The 23,010-nt window shown below is 43.4% G+C and overlaps 1 protein-coding gene across 9 annotated transcripts in view; it reads left to right on the forward strand.

Moving 5' to 3' along the window:
- Positions 1–4,131: 4,131 nt before the first annotated feature.
- The window catches only part of WDFY3 (WD repeat and FYVE domain containing 3), a 145,197-nt gene continuing 126,318 nt past the window's right edge, over positions 4,132–23,010 (forward strand). For all 9 annotated transcript variants that reach the window (XM_070758084.1, XM_070758085.1, XM_070758086.1 and 6 more), the window contains exon 1: positions 4,132–4,348. The gene's annotated coding sequence lies outside the window, so the exon portion shown is untranslated. The remainder of the gene's footprint in view (positions 4,349–23,010) is intronic.

Consider the following 23,010-nt stretch of genomic DNA (forward strand, 5'->3'; position numbering starts at 1 on the left):
GTATGTATGTATGTATGTATGTATGTAAGTATTTATTTATTTATTAGATTTGTATGCCGCCCCTCTCCGAGGACTCGGAGCGGCTCACAACAAAAATAATACAAATCCAATACTAAAACGATTTAAAACCCTTAATATAAAAATAATCATACATCTCATACAGACCATGCGTAAAGTGGAAGCAGCCCAGGGGAATCAATTTCCCCGTGCCTGACGACAAAGATGAGTTTTGAGGAGTTTGCGAAAGGCAAGGAGGGTGGGGGCAATCCTAATCTCTTGGGGGAGTTGATTCCAGAGGGTCGGGGCCACCACACAGAAGGCTCTTCCCCTGGGTCCCGCCAGACGACATTGTTTCATCGATGGGACCTCGAGAAGGCCAACTCTGTGGGACCTAACCGGTTGCTGGGATTATTATTATTATTATTATTATTATTATTATTATTATTATTATTATGCCAACATAGGCTAACGTTGCTCTCTTCTGCACCTGGTAAACAAAAAGTTTGGTTTGGCAATGGAAGATAAATCTGTCACACGCTAAGAGAGTCACATTGTCCAACAGCTGCCCTTCTTAAGGGACATCTGTCTAGCATGCACACAGAATTGTATAAGCAAAGAGGGCACAGTCAGTGAAGGGCTGCAAAAATATTTACTACCACACTGTGGGTGTGGCTTGCCAGCCATGTGACCAGGTGGGAGTGACTTGACGACCATGTGACTGGGGCATGGCTTAAAGGTCATGTGACTGGCTTAAAGGTGGCCAACTTGATGTCACTCACATCAAGGGTTTGGGTTTGGGTGCCTGGCCTCTCCTCGCCTCCAAGAGATACAATTTCTCTGTCTATTTACTATTACTGAACATCCAAAATATACAATGTAATTCTATGTATATATGTGTATATACATATTATACACAAGTACACAAAAATATACATTACCTACTATATAAACTGTATGTGTATGTACACACACACAAACAGAACTCTTCTAAAATTATACACATTCAACCTCATTTACTGCGACAGGAAAAACATACCCAGAGCCCAGAAGGGGGGGAAAAAGAAAAAAGTCAAACTTTTTCTACTGGTTCTGCGTACCTGACTGTACCTGTAGGAGGCCATCATTGGGCACAGTATATAACTAGGGGATGTGGGGGGGGGGATGCGGTGGGAAGTAAGTACAAAAGTGAGGAGCGGGGGGGGGAGAATATGGGATAAAGCAAGCAAGAAAGTTAGGATGCGCCCTCATTCCTCTGAAGCCCATCTTTATTTAAACAGACTAATACACCGAATTCTCCGCCAGGGATTATTCTCATTTGCACTTTTTCTTTTTTTTTGCACGCAGGTCGGTGTTTGCACTGCAGCCCTTGAGTCCCCCTCCAGGAGCCATCAATCAGGATGCAAATGGTGACCTTCAAGGAAGAATATTATCATATTGCCTACTATCCTGGCTATTATAATGCTTCTTATGCTCCGGGAGACCAAGGCTGGGGGGAATGTGTGGAGTCGGGAGATATTGTATTTATATGCCACTCACTCCAAAAAGGGACTCAGAACAATCATACATATAACAGCGGTTAAAAAAAGGGAATAAAAACAGATTTTTAGATTAGTTATTTATATTAATTGGATCAGATATGTTATTGTATATTCCTTTTATTGATGTGTTGTGAGCTGCCCTGAGTCCACGGGGAAGGGTGGCATACAGGTCCAATTAATAAATAACAAACAAACAAACAAATAAATAACAATAAAATCAACAATGCAGTAAAAAACCCAAATCATTAGAAAAATCAAAATTATAAATCGAAATAAGAAATAAACATACACCAATAAATAAATATTTCACCAAACGCCTTATATGTGGTCAGTAGAATTCAGGACCAAGTTATAAAGAATAATATAATTACTTTGAATACTGAGCACATTGTTTTATGTTGTGTGAATGTTTTCTTGTTATAAAGATCAGTTAAAAAGTTTAAAAAATAAACAAAACCAAATGTCTTATATGCCATTCCTTTTTGGGTGGGGGGTTCGCTTATAAACCTTAATCTTTGGGCTCTTTTTTCCTATGGGGGAGGGGAAAGATCGCAGGTATTGGGATCCGATGTTTTTATTTTATATATATATATATATATATATATATATATATATATATATAAAATTCTAGATCTATCCTAGTCTCCCTTAATTTTCCAATTCAGGAAAAACATGTGACATATATATATGTTCCAATGAAATCACATTCACCATCATCAGGCTGAAGTTGTTTTAATATGTGTGTGTGTGTGTGTGTGTGTGTGTGTGTATTTATGTATCAATCACATGTTTTTGCTGAATTTTTAAAATTAAGGGAACCTAGGATAGCGCTATTTCAGCCTTGTTCTGGCCTCATCAGCTAGCCATACCCTCACTGGGATTGGATCCTGGGGCTTCTGCTTTCTAAGGCAGCAATCCTTCAATATACCAGGGTGATCCAACAGAATATATATATATATAGTCTGCGGAGAGGGGCGGCATACACATCTAAATAATAAATAAATAAATATATGTATATTTATATGTATGTGTGTGCGTGTGTGTGTGTATTATTTGTTTTGTATTCATGCTGTCATGTACGTATTGGTGGTATATAAAGATATAACAATAGTTATATACACGGTACATCAGGACAGGGGACAGGAGGCACGCAGGGTCACTTACGCCCCGTTAACTGTCTGGTCTGGTGCTGCAACCCACCAGGACCGACACGGACTTCAGAGGAGAAGCAGAACGGCAGAGAAAACCACGGCTGCCAACCTGCCTTCCCTTGAGGACCTGTAGACTGCACGGGTCAAGAAGAGGGTGGTGGAATACTTACTGACCCTTCGCATCCTGAACACAAACTGTTTCAACTCCTACCCTCAAAACATCCCTACAGAGCCCTGCACACCAAGACAACTAGGCACAAGGAGTTTTTTTCCCCCGAACGCCCTCACTCTGCTAAACAAATGATTCCCTCATTCACCCTGTGTTACTATTATTACTAGTTTTTTCTCATAATTCCTATCACCCTTTTCCTCCCACTCAGGACTGTATGACTGTAACTTGTTGCTTGTATCCTTAAGATTGTTATTGATATACAGTACATTGTTTCTTCATTGCTTATTTGGCCCCTATGACAAACATTAAGTGTTTTTTACCTCATGAATCTTGACAAATGTCTCTTTTTCTCTTATGGACACTGAGAGCATCTGCACCAAAGACGAATTCCTTGGCCAATAAAGAATCTATTCTATTCTATTTATACACTATGCTATTGTTAATAATAATAATTAATAATAATTTATTAGATTTGTATGCCGCTCCTCTCGAATAAACATAGTTTCTGGATTTGTACAACCTAGTAGCTGAGCCCTGAGCAAACTACACTAGTAGGATTCAAATGATGTTTATTAATATTGTTTTCTCATTGCATGTTTCTCCCTTGCGTGTTTTTACCTCATGATTCTTCACAAACGTCTCTTTTCTTTCAGGTACACTGAGAGCATCTGCACCAAAGACAAATTCCTTGTGTGTCCAATCACACTTGGCCAATAAAATTCTATTCTATTCTATTCTATTCCATTCTATTCCTGGTCGATAACGGGGCTGGGTAGGAAAAAGGCCCCGGCCCTTCTCCCTCCTTTTCCTTCTTCCTTTCGCCTGCTCGGCGGCCATCAGGGGGGGACATCGGCCGCCGCCACAGTCCCAAGGCTTCGAGAGGCGGGAGCGGCCGGCCGAGGAAGGAAGGAGGGAGGGAGGGGAGAGGAAGCGAGCCCTCCAGCGGCGGCGAGGAGAGCCGGGCCGCAGCCGGCGGAGGGAAAAGAAGGAAGCGGGAGGACGAGGGAGGGAGCCAGGCTCAGCGGCGGCGGCAGGGAATTAAAATGGCCACCAGCCGCTGGAACCGGAGGAGGAGAAGCAGCAGCAGCAGCGGCGGGAAGAGCGCCGCCTCCCTGGCCGCCTCCCGGGATTCTCCGCTCGGCCGAGCCGCCGGGCCTTGATTGATGAGAGACGGAGCTTGCGAGAAGCCGGGCGAGAAGGAAGCCGACGGCGGGGGGCGCTGCCGCCGCCGCCTCCTCCGCCTGAAACCAGCCCCCTGCGCCCGGGCTGCAGAGCCGAGCCGTGGGGGGAGGCGGGCGGGCGGACGGACGCCCCTCTTCCCTTCCCTTTGCGCCTCGCCTGCGGGACCGCCCCGGACGCCCCTCGGCGGAGCCCCGCATGCCGTCCTGAAGACCCCCTCGGCGGGGAGCAGCGCATCCGGCCCGGCGCCCACCCAGCCAGCCGCCCACCCGGGGCGAAGACCACCGCCGGGCCGCGCCACGCTTCGGGTGAGTCGCGCTCCCTCCGGCCGGGCAGCCTCGGGAGGATCGGGCGACCCTCCGCCGGCCCTTCTCCGCGTCCCCCCCACCTCCATCCCGCTTCCCTAGGCCGCGCCGGCGCTCCGAACTTTCCTCCGCCGCCTTCCCAGGGATGTGGCTGCGGCGGCGGCTTCCCGACCTCTTTCTCTCCCGGCTTCCCTTGGCAAGACCCGCGGCTTCCCGCCTCCCTTTTGCGGGGAAACGGCGGTTTTGTGCCCGGAGGAGAGAAATTTTGGTGGGGGGGGGGAATTAAAAATAAAAATATAAAAGGGAATTTTTTTCTCCTAGTCCCATGCATATGAATATGGTTACATCGAATGTTGCTCCCTATTGGTTTTTCTTGTTACCAGGATCATGTCTGGGAATATTATTGTATCTTTACATTATTCTATCTTTGCATGCGTCCAATATGTGCTGGACAAAACAAATCAATGAAGAAAAGAAAAGAAAAAACCTTCCGCAGGCAGCGAACGAAGCCCCCAGGCTTATGGAGGGAGGAGGGAGGGAGGGAAGGATTCATCCTGTTAAAAGAAAAGACAAAAGCCCAAAGGTTTCGTTTCCTCTGCTTGGGAAACCAGAGTAGGCTGCTTCTCTTGTTATTTGTATTATTATGATTATTTTTTCCCCTCAGCCCTGTTGGGAAACTGCCCCGGTTGCTGGAGGGCCTGCATTCCCAGGAAAGATGGGGAAATAGCCAAGCCCCAAATAAATCAAAGTTTTCAGGGGGGGGGGGGATAGGAGACCTCTGATCTCTTGGGGGGACCACGACAGTTGATCCTGGTTTGTGGAAGGGGGTGGAGGTTTGCTGGAAGAGGCCTTCAAAATCTTTCTGCTCTCTCTGGCTCTGCAGTGAATGTGTATATATATATATACAGACGTATATGTATACAGTATATGTAACATATTTTTCCTGTATTGAAAATGACAGAAGAAACATATGTATACAGTATATGTATATGTGTGTGTGTGTGTGTGTGTGTACACACACACATCTATCTATCTATCTATCTATCTATCTATCTATCTATCTATCTATCTATCTTCATTCCAAAAAAGAAAGAAAGAAACAATTCACTGCATCGCTTTGGTTTGGCTTAGTTGTGGTTTGTGGTGGTGGTATTATTAGGAGTGGTTCCGTTTTAGATCCGGAAAGGAGAAGGTTTGTTTCTTGTCTGTCTGTCTGTCTGTCTTTCTTTCTTTCTTTCTTTCTTTCTTCCTTTCTTTCCTTCTTTCTTTCTTTCCTTCTCTCTCTCTCTCTCTCTCTCTCTCTCTCTCTCTCTCCCTCTCCCTACCTACTGACCAACCAACCTACCTACCTACCTACCTATCCATCCATCCATCCATCTATCCATAAACCCATACTTTCCCAGCAGGAAAGGGAAAATAACAAAAGGTGCCCAATCCCAGTGGGATTAGAAAGAGGTGTCTTGTTTTTATATAGTGGTTTAACATGATGGGTCTATAGCGTGGGGTGGGGGGGACAGATACGTCCATGGGAAAAGGAACAGGGGGGGGGGAGGAAGAGGGTGAAGGCATCTTGTCAAGGAGAAAGTCCCTAGCCGCTAGAAACAAAGGTTGGCTTAAAAAAAAGGAAAGAAAGAACATGTTGTGCAGGGATGAATTAATCCTCTTAGTTCTTCTCTACAGAACCTTTTATAATGGCCCGCTTTCAGGGGGGATCTCTGGCTTTCGATTTCAGGGGGGGGTCTTTCTGATGCCACAGAGAAGTTTACAAGATCGTTCTTCCTTGGGCATTAATGTAAATATAGCAGGGCAACTTCTGTACGTTTGCTTCACAGTGCGTTTCATAACCTAGTGGGAAGGTTTCATTGTGTATGAACTGCGATGACTTGAGGGGCCAGGTTCCTTAAGGCTGAATTTTCAAGGGTCAAGTTAATGACCTCTCCTAGCTTTCTTTAATTCAGGTAGGGATGGGAGGGATGCAGAACAGCTATAGACGATTTCTGCCCTGCCTGCTATGGCTCCGAGATAATAGATATAACAGCTGAATCATTGGAAACCACTTAACCCAGTGCAAAAGCAGGGTGGTAGGTATGGCTGGCTTTTATCCCTGCTCTTTGTTTTAATGGGTTCCAATTCTCAAAATCAATTATTTCCAAAGAGGAAATACATCCAATTTTAAAAGACTGGAATATTTGAACTGGGGATGGAGATTGGCAATTGGTGTTAAAACTGGATGCATGGGTACATTTTCTTCATCATGGTTAAAATAAAAGTAAGGTTTTGTGAAGTTCCCTGGAGGGGTTTGTAATGCAGCCTAGTGTAAAATGTATGGATAACAGCTCCCCGTATATATCATCCGTGGAAAAACAGCACTTGTTAAATGTATTCTTCAATCGCGTTTAGATATAAACCGCTAAGTGCATGACCTGAACTTTTGGGGCTGTTTCTTTCTAACCTAGTAGAAAATGATGTTTCCCATTGAAATATAGTTGAATAGGCTTGATTAAGGTTGAAAGAGCAAACGGTACGGGAAACTTATTTAATGAAGGGGACAAATCACCAAACCGAGTTGTGAACATTTGTGACGTATCTTCCATGTCTGCAGCGCCTCCTTATTCAGCATTATCATATTGCACACGTGATTGTGATCGAAAATGTGTGTCAGACCCTTTTGTGAAGAGAAGGCGCTTATTTTCTCTTCCATTTACCTATTTACCTGTTTTGTCGTGAAACCGTAATGAGAACCAGCAGCAGAAAATCCGTGGGCAGAATAATGATGGTGTATTTCATGGTAATTAAAAGAAAATTCATATGTTCACTGATATTGCCCATGATCTTAACCAGAGAAGTGGATATTTGAGGAATTTAGAATCACTGTGTAATTTCAACCCAATAAGACAAACATACTGCTGTTCTGCTTATTTGTTGAGTAGTATTGGCACTTTCTGGGGTTTTTTTTAAGGTCCCCCCAAATGTAATGCAATAATGGTTCAGACTAAAATGTTGGTCGAGTGTCATCAAATCTATATAAACCTATCGACTCTAGGAAAAGTGCAGAGAAGAGCCACAAAGAGGATTAGGGGACTGGAGCCTAAAACATATGAAGGACGGTTGCAGGAACTGGGCATGGCTGGTTTAATGAGAAGAAGGACCAGGGGAGACAGGATAGCAGCCTTCCAAATATCTCAGGAGCTGCTACAAAGAAGAAGGAGTCAACCTATTCTCCAAAGCACCTGAGGGTAGAACAAGAAGCAATGGGTGGAAACTAAACAAGGAGAAAAGTAACTTAGAACTAAGAAATTCCCTGACAATCATAATGGTCATGTGATTGATTGATTGACCAGTGGAACAGCTTGCCCCCAGAAGTTGTGAATGCCCCAACACTGGAAGTTTTTAAGCAGATGTTGGATACCTATCTGTCTGAAGTAGTGTAGGGTTTCCTGCATAAGCAGGGGGTTGGACTAGAAGACCTCCAAGGTCCCTTCCAACTCTTATTGTTATTGTTGTTATTATTATTTGTAAATTGAGGTTCTTCCTTGCACTTGCATGTGTAAGACTACAGCAGAATCAGCATGAATGCGTAGATACAGATAGACACACTGCTAACACAATATAGATCAGTGTTACACAACCTTGACAACTTTAAGATATATGGACGTCAACTCCCAGAATTATCCAGCCAGCTGGGAAAATTTGTAGAGAGATACTACAGCTCCTACATCTTGGATGCTAGCTCTGTTGAAATACTGTGTATAATGTTATTCATAATCAAAATATTAATTCTGGTACCTTTCCATGATATTTACTTTTTCATATTCCTGCTTTGTTGAAGGCGAATTAGATTTTAATAGTTATGTTCCAATCAGATTTGGAAATAGGTTGCTTCCATGATTATCTAGGTCCCCAGCAGTCGGGTTTCAGGGCCGGTTACAGCACGGAAACCGCTTTGGTCGCGTTGATGGATGATCTCTGGCGGGCCCGGGACAGGGGTTTATCCTCTGTCCTGGTGCTCCTTGACCTCTCAGCGGCTTTCGATACCATCGACCATGGTATCCTTCTGCACCGGCTGGAGGGGTTGGGAGTGGGAGGCACTGTCCTTCAGTGGTTCTCCTCCTACCTCTCTGGCCGGTCGCAGTCGGTGTTAGTGGGGGGCCAGAGGTCGACTCCTAGGTTTCTCCCTTGTGGGGTGCCTCAGGGGTCGGTCCTCTCCCCCCTGCTATTCAACATCTACATGAAACCGCTGGGCGAGATCATCCAAGGACATAGGGTGAGGTATCATCAATATGCGGATGATACCCAGCTTTACATCTCCACCCCATGCCCAGTCAACGAAGCGGTGGAAGTGATGTGCCGGTGCCTGGAGGCTGTTGGGGCCTGGATGGGTGTCAACAGACTCAAGCTCAACCCGGATAAGACGGAGTGGCTGTGGGTTCTGCCTCCCAAGGACAATCCCATCTGTCCGTCCATCACCCTGGGGGGGGGAATTATTGACCCCCTCAGAGAGGGTCCGCAACTTGGGCGTCCTCCTCGATCCACAGCTCACATTAGAACAACATCTTTCAGCTGTGGCGAGGGGGGCGTTTGCCCAGGTTCGCCTGGTGCACCAGTTGCGGCCCTATCTGGACCGGGACTCATTGCTCACAGTCACTCATGCCCTCATCACCTCGAGGTTCGACTACTGTAATGCTCTCTACATGGGGCTACCTTTGAAAAGTGTTCGGAAACTTCAGATCGTGCAAAATGCAGCTGCGAGAGCAGTCATGGGCCTACCTAGGTATGCCCATGTTTCACCATCACTCCGCAGTCTGCATTGGTTGCCGATCAATTTCCGGTCACAATTCAAAGTGTTGGTTATGACCTTTAAAGCCCTTCATGGCATCGGACCAGAATATCTCCGAGACCGCCTCCTGCCGCACGAATCCCAGCGACCGATTAGGTCCCACAGAGTGGGCCTTCTCCGGGTCCCGTCAACTAAACAATGTCGGTTGGCGGGCCCCAGGGGAAGAGCCTTCTCTGTGGCGGCCCCGGCCCTCTGGAACCAACTCCCCCCGGAGATTAGAACTGCCCCTACTCTTCCTGCCTTCCGTAAACTCCTTAAAACCCACCTTTGCCGTCAGGCATGGGGGAACTGAAACATCTCCCCCTGGGCACGTTTAATTTATGCATGGTATGTCTGTGTGTGTGACTGTTAGCATATGGGTTTTTTTAAATATTTAAATATTTTAAATTTGTCTGATTGCTTATGATTTGTTTTTTACATGTTGTGAGCCGCCCCGAGTCTTCGGAGAGGGGCGGCATACAAATCTAAGTAATAAATAAATAAATAAATAAATAAATAAATAAATAAATAAATAAATAAATAAATAATTAGATAAAGGAATTATACAGAATGTTAAAGTGGATAAAAAGTAAACATTAAAAATGACTTTAAATTTTTTAAAAAACAAACTACAATTTATTAATTCAAATTATGAGCCATGTACTCAAGTGTACTAAAGTACTACTAAATTCTAAGGGGTTCAACTTTACAACTCAGTTTCGAGATCTATTCCCGCAAATGCCATTCTTGCAAACTAAAAAAAAAATAGTTGCTTAACTTCTGGGTGTAAATGTTAAAATAAATGGATGCAAATGATCTGCACTGGAGCTGGTGAATAGCACTGTCATAAGATTATCCATTTTTTTCTGACTTCTCTTCCCCTTCTCTAAATTTTGATTATAATGATGACAGCAGCCATCTTGAGAAGTCTTGAGAAATCCTGTCTGTGCTGGTGTTTGGCCGTAATAAATGATTTGATTTGATTTGATCTTGATTTGAAACGCGTCTGCGTGCATTGCTGCATTGAATGAATTTGTAAGAATCTGGTAAATGACCATGGAGATTCTCAGTCATCTACCTCGTGGTTGTCCCAAAGATGCTTTTTCAAGAGGCAACTGGACTTTCTGGCTTTTCCTTGAAGACATTTCACTTCTCATCCAAGAAGATTCTTCAGTTCTGTGGAATGGTGGGAGGTGGGAAGGTTTATATTCCTTGCAGTCATCTGATCATTTTCCCTCCTTCTGAGAGCCATGGGGGCCTCTTGGAGGTTTATCTGAGCCCTCGGGGTGACCTGAATTCTGCAAATGGGTGTGGAAGCTTATTGGAGTTGCTGGAAGGAATGTGTTGTAAACAGGTGTTGTTGTATCCATCCCTGTCTGTTGAAAGAGGTCTATTCAAACTTCATGTAGATTGTCTCTTTGGTCTTCAATCCACATGCCTTACAGATTCAGTAGAAAGTTGCTAATGATTGTTGAGTAATAAAGACCATTTTTGTTTAAAATTATGCAGTTGAAGAGTCTCAACACAAGTTAGAAAGTGATACGATACTTGTTTCTTCCAGAGAACTTATTGACTTAGTTATTAAAGCAGGTAGACAAAGCAGAAGTTTATCATATTGCAAGTTACAATAAAAATAAAATGTTGAATTATTGAATTGAATTATTTCAATGTTACAATTGAAATAAAACGTGCTTCGGTCCTTCTCTTGGGAAAGGTATGGAGTTGCTAAATGTACAGTGATACCTCGTCTTACGAACTTAATTTGTTCCCTGACGAGGTGAAAATAGCTTGGAAGAAGAGGCAAAAAAATCTTTAAAAATCATGGCTGCCTGAGGAATTCTGGGAGTTGAAGTCCACAAGTAGAGTTGCCAAGGCTGGAGACCTCTGCTTTAGTAATACTTGACTTTGTTGGTAAATGTCATTGAGCAGAAGGATGTTCTTGAACTTTTGAATCTGTTGTGATTGTTAAATGGAAGAGGAAAGCAGTTATTCAGAAGGTTTCCGGGTGGAAATTCACCGTGAATATGATGAAGCATGAAACCCCCCTTCCCCCCCCTGTCAATCTACTTTTATGAAAGGGGATTTGATGCACCTATTACAACCAGCATCAAACATTGAAATAAAGTCCAGGTAACATTTAACAAAACTGGGAGTTGATGAAATATATTGTCCCGTGTGCAAACTGGTAAAACATGTTGAGATTTATGCTAGGCATGTTAAATATAATGGAAAGAAAGAAAGAATATTATTTTACTATTCCTTTTACTCCCCCCCCCCTCTAATTTTCCCATAGTTTAAAAAATTGCTCAATGTTCTGTGGTTTTGAAAAGACTGAAGCAATGCTCAGCTGCAGCCTTAGATCCTGAAACAAGGGGAAGATCAGTATTAAATGTATGAGAAATGGAGACATTCATGTTTCATTGCATTTATGCTCTGGAAATAATTCTCATTTGAATGTTTCCTCATGATATCTCAGGTAGTTTGTGCTGAGTATTTTTGTATGAACTAACCCTTCCTTTCCTTCCTTCCTTCCTTCCTTCCTTCCTTCCTTCCTTCCTTCCTTCCTTCCTTCCTTCCTTCCTTCCTTCCTTCTCTCTTTCTCTCACACTTTCTCTCCTTCCTTCCTTCCTTCTCTCTTTCTCTCACACTTTCTCTCCTTCCTTCCTTCCCGCCTGCCTGCCTGCCTGCCTCTCCCATTGCGAAAAGGACATTGTTTACTAGATGAGCAAGTTTATGTTAATTAATATTTACCAATATGAAGTTTGTTTAGGTAAATGAATTCTCAGGTGAAAGCGGTAAGTTATTTAATCAAGTGCCCTTTGGCCTCATCTGTTGTCTTTCAAGAGCCATTGGATCAACATTTTTCCAAATTCCCAGCAGGGCCAAAAATATTTGAATTCCACTTCGCTCCCTTCATTAGCTGAAAGGGATTTGGTTTATTCATAAGCACAGCAACATTATATGGCTGCAATGTGCTTTAATGTTCTTTAACTGCAGTTAAGGTGGCTATGAAATGTCTAAAAATGCACTGAAAGGCTACACAAGATTTGCTATTTAAATATATTATCACTTAAAGAGCTTTGTGTGTGTGTATGTATGTAAGTGTGTGTGTGTCCCTCCAAGTGAATAATTATAGGTAGCATATAAAACAGTATTTCTCAATCTAGGCAGTCTTAAATTGTGTGGACTTCAACTCCCAGAATTCATGAGTGGATGGGGAATTCTTGGAAATTAACTCCACACATTTTGAAGTTGCGAAGGTTGAGAAACACTGATGTAAAGTTTGTGTTGGAAAATTGTGCGCGTGTGTGCTTGTGTGGTGGGTTGCTGCCACTTTGGACCTGTTTTTTAGAACTGGTAGTGGAAATTGCCACCACTTGTATAACTGGCAGCGATGACTGGCGGTCCATGCTCCTGAACCTGCCCTCCAGTCACTGTGGCTTGCAACCGCCCCCCCGCTGCATATTTGTTTGTTTGTTTGTTTGTTTGTTTGTTTGTTTGTTTGTATGCCGCCCCTCTGCAATAAGACAGTGTACAATAATAATCCAATACTAAAAATGATTAAAAACCCATTAATATAAAAACCAAACATACGGTACATACAGACATACCATGCATAGAATTGTAAAGGCCTAGGGGGAAAAGGTGTCTCAATTCCCCCATGCCTGGCGGCAGAGGTGGGTTTTAAGTAGCTTACGAAAGGCAATGAGGGTGGGGGCAATTCTAATCTCTGGGGGGAGTTGGTTCCAGAGGGCCGGGGCCGCCACAAAGAAGGCTCTTCCCCTGGGTCCCACCAACCGACATTGTTTAGTTGATGGGACCCGGAGAAGACCCACTCTGTGGGACCTAACTGGTCGCTGGGATTCGTGCAGCAGAAGGCGATCCCGGAGATAATCTGGTCCGGTGCCATGAAGAGTTTTATAGGTCATAACCAACACTTTGAATTGTGACTGGAAATTGATCGGCAACCAATGCAGACTGCGGAGTGTTGGAGTAACATGGGCATATTTAGGGAAGCCCATGATTGCTCTCGCAGCTGCATTCTGCACGATCTGAAGTTTCCGAACACTTTTCAAAGGTAGCCCCATGTAGAGAGTGTTGCAGTAGTCGAACCTCGAGGTGATGAGGGCAGGAGTGACTGTGAGCAGTGAGTCCCGGCAAACGCCCCCCTCGCCACAGCTGAAAGATGGTTCTCTAATGTGAGCTGTGGGTTGAGGAGGACGCCCAAGTTGCGAACCTTCTCTGAGGTTTCCGCGCATGCGCAGAGGGTCATTTCTAGGTGCTTTGCATCTGTCGCGATGCAAACCAGTAGGGAAGGTAAGTGGAACCCACCCCTGGTGTATGTGCATATGTGTGTGCATGTGGCTACCTCTGAAGAGTGTTCAGAAACTTCAGATTGTGCAGAATGCAGCTGCGTGAGCAATCATGGGTCTTCCCAGATACATCCATGTTTCTCCAACACTCCATGGACTGTATTGGTTGTTGATTGGTTTCCGGACACAATTCAAAGTGTTGGTGATGACCTATAAAGCCCTACATGGCATCAGACCAGATTACGTATGGGACCCCCTTCTGTCGCATGAATCCCAGCGACCAGTCAGGTCCCACAGAGTTGGCCTTCTCCAGGTCCCGTCGACTAAACAATGTCGTCTGGCGGGGCCTAGGGGAAGAGCCTTCTCTTTGGTGGCCCCGGCCCTCTGGAATCAACTCCCCCCCGGAGATTCGCACTGCCCCCACCCTCCTTGCCTTTCGCAAGAGTCTTAAGACTCATTTATATCGCCAGGCATGGGGCAATTAGATGAAGCCCCACCCCCGCCCCCGTTTAAAAAATGAAATGTATGGTTGTGAATGAATTGGCTCATTTTATGGTATTGGGTTTTTAGTTTGTAATTTTTAATTGATGAAATTTGTTGCTGTATTGTTTACATTGTATCCTGTGAGCCGCCCCGAGTCTTCGGAGAAGGGCGGCATACAAAGCTAATAAATAATTATATATGTATAATTATATAATTATATAACTATATTTACAGCAGCACGAAGCTTACAACTTCAGCCTGATGATGGTGAATGTGATTTCACCGAAACGTTGCATAGACATGCAAAATATTACACGGGGCAAAACCCGAACTCAGAACAATCTACATATATATATCCCTTAATTTTCAAATTCAGCAAAAAAACATGTGACATACATACATACATACATACATACATACATACATATATATAATTAGATTTTTTTTAAAAATGTGTTGATTGAGACTTATTTCACATTCTCTCCTCACTTCCCTCTTCCTCAAAGAGCAGAAGAAATTCTGTTCAGATTTGATAAATGTGATGTTCTTTAAACCGATACAGTTAAACTTGGATAAAAACAAAATAGACCTTTGGCTGGAAAAATCATTGTTCTCATTAAATATAAAATGGGAACTTTGAGACCTACTGTATTCGTACAAATTGTAAAAGCAAATGATGTACACGCAATTCCGGCCCAATCAATACTTTTTCATAAGAATCCAGAGTATGAAAAGAAATGTAGACAAAGGAGGATGTGTTCAGCTTATTTATAGATAGTCTTCATTTTACAGCTATTCTTTTAGCAATCACTCAGTTACATATCTCACTGGAAAAAAGGGATTGATTGATTGATTGATTGATTGATTGATTGATTGATTCCAAAACGGACTCAGAGCGGCTAACAAGTTATAAATACAATAGTAAAAAAAAAACAGTAAAAAATACAACAATACAATCAAAAGTATAATAAAAATGATAATGCAATTTTAAAAAATCATGCACAAGTGGTCCTCATACTTACAACCACTGGAATAACCTTGCGGCCACACAAAGAAAACAGGGCCGCTGTTCAGTTGACTTCCACCAAGCAAAACCAATGGAGGGAACCCAGATGCGCTTAACAGCCATGTGATTCATTAACTGGAGGGAATCAATTAACCAAGATGATTAAAAGAAAAGTTGGAAAAACCCTGCAGGAGTCATTTAAGCACCAGCCTCCCTTTAAGAAATCTCTGGTCCCAACTACAGTGGTGCCTCTACCTACGAACGCCTCTACTTATGAATTTTTCTAGATAAAAACCGGATGTTCAAGACTTTTTTGCCCCTTCTCAAGAACCATTTTCCACTTACAAACCCCAGCCTCCAAAACTGTAACTGGAAAAGGCAGAGAGAAGCCTCCATGGGGCCTCTCTAGGAATCCCCTGGGAGGAAACGGCTGGAAAAGGCAGGGAGAAGGCTCCGTGGGGCCTCTAGGAATCGCTGGCCTGCTAGTGGAGGTTGTAAACTCCCCAACTTTGGACATTTTCAAGACAAGATTGGACTGTAGGAGGGGGTTTGACTTGATGACCTGCAAGGTCCCTTTCAACTCTAATAAATAAATAAAATCTCCTGGGAAGGAAGCAGGGCCTCCACCCTCCCTGTGGTTTCCCCAATCACACGCATTATTTGCTTTTTCATTGATTCCTATGGGAAAAATTGCTTCTTCTTACAAACCTTTCTACTTAAGAACCTGGTCACGGAACGAACTTTGTAAGTAGAGGCACCACTATATAGTCTTAAAGCAAGGACTATTATCTCTTCTCTTCAGCACTTCAGAATGGCTCAGTGTTTGGTATTTGAATTATTTTTTAACCCTGGATATTGTTTATGAGTTTGAGATTGTGCTGTTGTGTTGATTTTCGCAAAAGAAAAAAATGGAAATTTAAAAAGTGTGTTTTTGATTTATGGAGAGATGAATAACAGGGTCATATGGTAATAGTCTGTTGGAGAATTTTTCCTCCTTATATATTTCAGTGCCGACATGATTCATTATATGTCCCCTCAGGTCATCATCATAGTAAAGGCAACAACAATTTTGGTTTCCAGTTCAGCTTCTGCAAGCAAGAGTTTTGAAAAGACACATTTAAAAAGTAGATCAGTGTGAATCAGATCTCAATTAGCTTTGCACTCAGAGGCGTAGTACTTACTATCTCTCTATTGTGCCACCGGTCTCTAAGGCTACGGCAGGAGTTTTTAAAATATAGTGCATTTTTCTCACTGAGCGTGACTAATAAAATCCCTGAGAAGGCGCGTCTGAATATTTCATTTGAACTGACAGCAAGGACAGAAATTGGTTGATGACAGAGACAAAAGTGTGACTGCAGAAGAGATATATTGGCCACGCTGCAGTTGGTTCTTGCTCCTGTTAATCCCAGAATCTGAGTGCATGTGTGTGGCTTGAAATTGTGGCTAAATGGGAGGGGGTCACTACTACCAGTTCCCCCCAAACTACTACCTCTGGTCAGGAAGAAATGAAATATCTCTCTGAACTGAGTTATCTCATATGCATCTTACTCATTCTGGATATTGAACCCATAAATAAACAAGTGCGTATCTGGGAATTAAATTCCATGTGTAATTTTGGGAACACAATGGATTGGCGGGACCCAGGGGAAGAGCCTTCTCTGTGGCGGCCCCAACCCTCTGGAACCAGCTCCCCCCGGAGATCAGAATTGCCCCCACCCTCCTCGCCTTTCGCAAGCTCCTTAAAACCCACCTCTGTTGTCAGGCATGGGGGAACTGAGATATTCCTTCCCCCCAGGCCTATACAATTTATGCATGGTGTGTTTGTGTGTATGTTTGGCTTTTTAATAAGGGGCTTTATTAGATTTGTCATACATTGTTTTATTATTGTTGTGAGCCGCCCCGAGTCTATGGAGAAGGGCGGCATACAAATCTAATAAATAAATAAAATAAATAAATAAATTACTAAAAATCCTGGAAATAAAAAAAAATTAAAAAAAGCCTTGTTAAACAAAAAATTAACACTCAATCTCCATCCAGCCAATGTAACTAACATTGGATAAAGACATTGTGACTGTGGATATTGCTGTGCTCGCCCTGTGGACAGCACATTGAATGAATGAGTATGTAAAGTGCAGTTCTTGTGGAATGTTTAACCTCCAGAATCCCTAGGCCAAGGCATGTGTGTTTGGAGCAATGCATTGTGTCAGATCCCACCTGGGTTGGTCATCAGGACCTGAGCTTTACTCTTCCGGGCTCCTGCTGGAGCTCTTCCTCTGTAGAGTCTCACTACTGGAGTAGGTGCTTTGGGCTACTCTCCGAGTCCTATTTATGCGGTGCCTTCTCATTGGCTAATCGTTGTGTTGATGGAGAGCGATTGGCTGTTTTTTCCTTGTGCTGCCACGCCCTCTGCTGCTAAGTACCTGATAGGCTGATGGCTTCGGTCATTTCCCTATCTTTGTACCTGCCCAACCAACAATCTTAGTAGCTGCAAAACTGAATGTACATGTCCTCGTTCATTGCAGTGGGAAGCTACCAATGATTGGACCCAGATTGGATTTTACCATATGATGTTGTGACTTGTATATTTGCCTCCATTTGTAATATATTTTGTTCCCTCATTGACTGTAAGATCTCACCTATTTATTTTGCAATTGAGTTTATAATCTCTCTACATTGAAACGCAGGTAATCCTTGATGTATGACCACACTAGAGCTCACAATTTATGTTGCTAAGTGAGAAATTTCTCAAGTGAGTTTTGCCATAATTTATAACTTTCCTTGGCACATTGGTTAACTGAAACAAGGCAGTGGTTAAATTAGTAACACGGTTGTTAAGTGAATCTGGTTTCTCCGTTGACTTTGCTTGTCAGGAAGTCTCCAAAGGGGATCACGTGACCCAGGCGAAGTCAGTTTTCAAGAATCCAAGTATAAATTGCATGACCATGAGAATGCGGCAGTGGTCATAAGTGTGAAAAAATAGTCATAAAATGTAACTTTTCTGCTGTAACTTCAGAGAGTAACTAAATGAAGGTGTGTAAGTACTACCTGCACTCCTTGTGTATCTGTGTAGGCCACGGTAGCTATGAACCTAAGCTGGCGTGGCCCCATGTCCAAAGAGGGCCCTAACCACGTGTGGCTGCCTAACCGAAAACAGACTCCACTGAATTCAGTATGACTTACTCCAAGGGAAATGAGTAGAGCAGCATTCCCCAACTAATAGTTTGCTTGAAGCTTATAATAAATAAAATAATAAATATTGATACTAAAATTCCATTGGGGCTCAGATTGGAGAGTTGGGGTGCACGTGAAATGTTTAATTCTTCCGGGTGGGGGGGGAGCGTAAGAGAAAATAATGGAGAAGGGCTGGGCTCAGCTATATAAATGGGAAACAGAGTTCACTGAAGGCTTCAAACCACAACTAAGTTATATTATCATTTAACGTGGGTTGCCAGACTGTGCTTTGCGGTCACCTGAGGCCGTGCAGCGACCTCTCGGGGGCTCCGCGGATTCCTGAATTACTAGTTTAATGTAGTTCACAGTTTGGCCCAGGGACACTGGGAAATTACTGAGGCAGTAAAGGTGATGTGATCTAAGGAAGCTTTGGAACCTCTGGCTTGATGTGATGCGTCAACCAATTCAAGTCAATCTTTCAGAAACTCTTTCCCGATTTACCCGTTCCTTCCTCATCCTCAAAACCGAGTCTCCGTTCTTCTGCATCCATTCTAAATGGCTCTTCTGTTTACTGTTTAGTGGTCAGCCTTCCTAAACTCAGCATAGGAGTACCAGGTGTATACTATACGAAGGGTCCTTGATGCTCTCTGGGATTGGTTGTTTTCCTTCAGACATTTCATTACTCTACTAGGTAATAGCATCAGGACATCCTCAAGGGTGTAGGGTTTGCTCTTTGTTTATATACAACTGGCTTGCCCCATCAGTGTTGGTAGGAATGTTGTTGTTGGTCCACTCCTTGAATAGGACTATGTATCCATGAAATTAAAAGTGTCCCTGCTTAGGGATTTCTTCTAGGCCCGGGGTGGTGAACCTATGGGACACGTGCCAGAGATGGCATGCGGAACCCTCTCTGCGGCCACACGTGCCATCGCCAGCTGCTCTTTTGGTTTCTGGTGCAGGCATGTGCACCAGCCAGCTGGTCTTTGGGTTTCTGGGCCTCCAGCATGTGTGAAGATTAGCTGGGCAGTGCACATGCTAGAAACCAGAAGACCAGGGGGTCAGCGCACACAAATGCATCGGCCAGCTGGTCACTTGAGTTTCTGGGACTCTGGTGCGTGCATGGGCATGCGTGTGTTCTGGTTTGGGCACTCGGTACCGAAAAGTTTCGCCATAACTGTTCTAGCCATTTATTAGCCAAGGTGGCACAGTGGTAGAGTGCAGTACTGCAGGCTACTAAGGCTGACTGCTAGATCTGCAGGTCAGCGGTTCAAATCTCATCACCGGCTCAAGGTTGACTCAGCCTTCCATCCTTCCGAGGGGGGTCAAATGAGGACCCGGATGGTGGGGGCCATAGGCTGGCTCTGTTAAAATGTGCTATTGCTAACATGTTGTAAGCCGCCCTGAGTCCAAGGAGAAGGGTGGCATAAAAAATTAATTAATTAAGAAAAAAAGAAAGAGAGAGAGAAAGAAAGAAAAAGAAAGAAAGAAAGAAAGACCATTGTGTATGATCTTTTAAAACACTTTCATGTTCTTACATCCATAATTTCTCACCTGGGAATATGTGGCTTGAAGAAAGCTTTGATTAGAGAGAAGTCTTCTGCTGGTGGGAGGGAATTATTCAAGCTGAACATGCAGGACATAAATTGTCAGTGAACAGAGAAGACACAGGTATAGATAGTGAAACATTTGTAGACCCAGATTGTGTCTTACTCTGTGGCTTTGGAAGTCTTAAGAGCTATGAATCCTCATTTGGAGTTTCATTAATGGTTAATAGTGACAGTAATTTATAGCTGAGCAGGAGAAAGGACGCATGGAGGAGATGGAGGGAGCATATAGTACATTTCTGAGTGAAAGAATGTGAAGCCTGCCTTCTATCATATGACTCCTGCACGGACCCAAACTTTTCTGGACTAAGAAGCTCACATGCTTGAAGGTGGATGGAGCCATGGATTAGGGAACACGGGAGTTGTGGGCCTGTGACCTTCAAAAGAAAAATTAAGAAACAGAAATTACTTTTTTTTTTGCTATTGCAAATAAAATTGTGCTTTTGGATCAGTGTTATTGACACAAAGGGTATCAAATTTGATATCACTGGGGGCCACATCAGTGTTGTGTTTGACCTCGGTGGGGCGTGGGGGGGCATGGCCAGGGGAGCACGACCAGCTCGAGGTCACTCCTGCCGGGCCGGGGGTGCCTTTGGCGCTCTGCCAGAGAAAAGGGGCTCCTGGAAGGCTTCTGCAACCCTCTGCCAGTAAGAGCAGATCTCGGGAGGGGCTTCCGGGGCTCCGTTTGTGCTTTTTTTATAACTTAGTACCAATTAGCATTAATTAGTATTTATTACTACTAATAATTATATTAGTAATTTGTATGTATGTGTCATCTTCGACTTAGAGCAATTGAGGCCCACATTTCTGTCACTAAGCGACACATTTGGTAAGTGAATTTTTCCCGGTTTTATGGTTTCACTTAGCAACTGTCTCACTTAAGCAACAGAAATTTTGGGCTCAGTTGTGGTTGTAAATTGAGGACAACCTTGTATAAATTACGCGTGCGTTATCCTTGGGTATTCAACACCTGCCAGTCAGAACTGTAGTTTGTAATGTCTACTGCTTGTGTGCCAAATTACTCTTGTAGTGATTATGTGCCAAATTTCTCTGATGTTCTCGGTGTGTAGTTCCAGAAGTAAAACAACACAAGCTGGGTCTTGCACATTCAATAAACAATAATGTGTGCTATGTGATTTTTGATTAACCATTGCAGTTTGCAAACCAGATTAGGATTTAAGCCTATTGATTGGATGATATATTATGTCACAACATTTATTTATTTATTTATTATTTATTATTTAGATTTGTATGTTAACCAGGTCATAATTCAGGCCAAACATCACCTTGTGCTATAAACAGGGTCCACTTGGCCTTGCCTTTGAAAACTGTTTAGAAACTTGTATAGCCACATAGGACATTATGTCCAGTAATCTTGCCCAAAATAAATTATTATTATTTATTAGACTTGAATGCCGCCCCCCTCCAAAGACTTTTAAATAAACTTTAAAAAATACAATTAAAACAGGACATCTTCCCATTCCCATGCTTGTGTGTATGTTTTTTAAATAATGGGTTTTTAGACATTTTTAAATATTAGATTTGTTATTGTACACTGTTTTATTATTGCTGTGAGCCGCCCCGAGTCTATGGGGAGGGGCGGCATACAAATCTAAGAAAGGAAGGAAGGAAGGAAAGAAAGAAACTCGTCACTGGCTCTATGCCTGCCAGTGTTTCTTTTCCACACAATTTGCTGGTATGTTTTGTACTGCCACAAAATTAATTTGGTGAAATACCTTCATTAAGTCAGATAAAAGAAAACATCCTGTACTTGCTTCATTCTGAGCTGAGCTGAATATTTGCTATCTTTTTTTCAATATATCAATCATGGATTGAAACATATGGCAGGCACTTTGAGATATAATGTAAATTTGTAATTTGAAAGTGGTCACAAGGGTGAGGCTTTTTGTGCGAAGACAATTTGTCGGCACCTACCCTCAATTACTGCTGAAGGCGTATTTTGCAGTCATTAAATGGTGGTTGCTTGCTGGGCTTTGTGAAAAGGTTGCGTGAAATAAATGCCTGTATGCTTCACTTCCAACTTGCCATACGAATGTTGGAACAGAATTCTCCCCATTAGATTTGTATCTATTCCCCTTTATAAATTATAAGCCATAAAATTTGTTTCATACTGGTACAAAAGAGTAGTGTTTAGAATGAATACTATTACATATTTATTTGTATCTCATCTTATTATTTTTTGCGAATAACCCAGGGTAGCGGATATTGTTGGGCGAACCCATCGAAGTTCGGGTTCGGCGAGTTCGGCTGAACTTGGCGGCGGAGTTTGGGTAAGTTTGCCGTACCCAAACCCGAACCCCAACACCTCTGGCCCTGCCCTCCTGTCTTCCGCCAAAGCAGCCCGCGGCCGCCTGTCTCCTTTTATTTCTTACAGAAAAGGCTCGGGTGCCACAGCCCCCCTCCTCCTTTAATTTCTTTCACCACCGTGCACGCGATCATGTCAGTTTCCCCTGTGAAAAAGCAGAAGATGGAGTCGGCACAGGAGCAGCTCAAGCAACACACCACCATGGTGGCCGATGACCGTGGTGGCTGAGCCTTTTCCGTAAGAAATGAAAGGAGACAGGCGGCCATGGGATGGTTTGGCGGAAGACGGGAGGGCAGGGCCTGCGTCAACACAGAACCCGCCCCCTCTCCTTTCCAAAGAGCGCCAGGGTGAGCTAAGGCTGCCCTGGGCAATGGGCGCAACGGGGGAGAGCCGCACCACCTCCGAGCCCCAAATACCCGCCTTGTTTGGCGGCTTTCTCTTCCGGGCTTGGAGCAGAGTGCGATTGGGGAAACACTCCCCGCCTGGGGGAATTGATCAAGAGGGGCCACACATGTTCCCCGGGGTCCTACGTAGCCCTCTCCCCTCTGGCATGGTTCCCCCCCAGGGGGGCATGCCCCACTATTTGAGAAGGACTGCCCTAGTGGGGTCTGTTAGATGCACCAAAAACTGTTAATGAGCTGTAAGTATAATAACGTTGCTTCTTAAAATTTTTCTTTTTTGCAGTCACAATTTCCTTTGTAGCTGTTAGAAGGTCTTCACATTAATGGAAGATTATAGAACATAAGCCACATTTCATTGTGACTCTATTTTTTTTTTTTTAAACCCAAAATTCATTCAAAATCCATTTTAACTTGTTTGGAAGAGTAGTGTTTTATGACTAAGTTGCTGCATTTTTTATGAATCTTAAAAACTACAGAGTGAGCTGGAATCTGCTTGTCAGACTATGCAGCTCACAATATAATAAAAGTTAAAAGGGGCTTCTCCT

This window comes from Erythrolamprus reginae, chromosome 7 (genome assembly GCF_031021105.1).
Source record: "Erythrolamprus reginae isolate rEryReg1 chromosome 7, rEryReg1.hap1, whole genome shotgun sequence".
NCBI classification, from domain to species: Eukaryota; Metazoa; Chordata; class Lepidosauria; order Squamata; family Dipsadidae; genus Erythrolamprus; species Erythrolamprus reginae.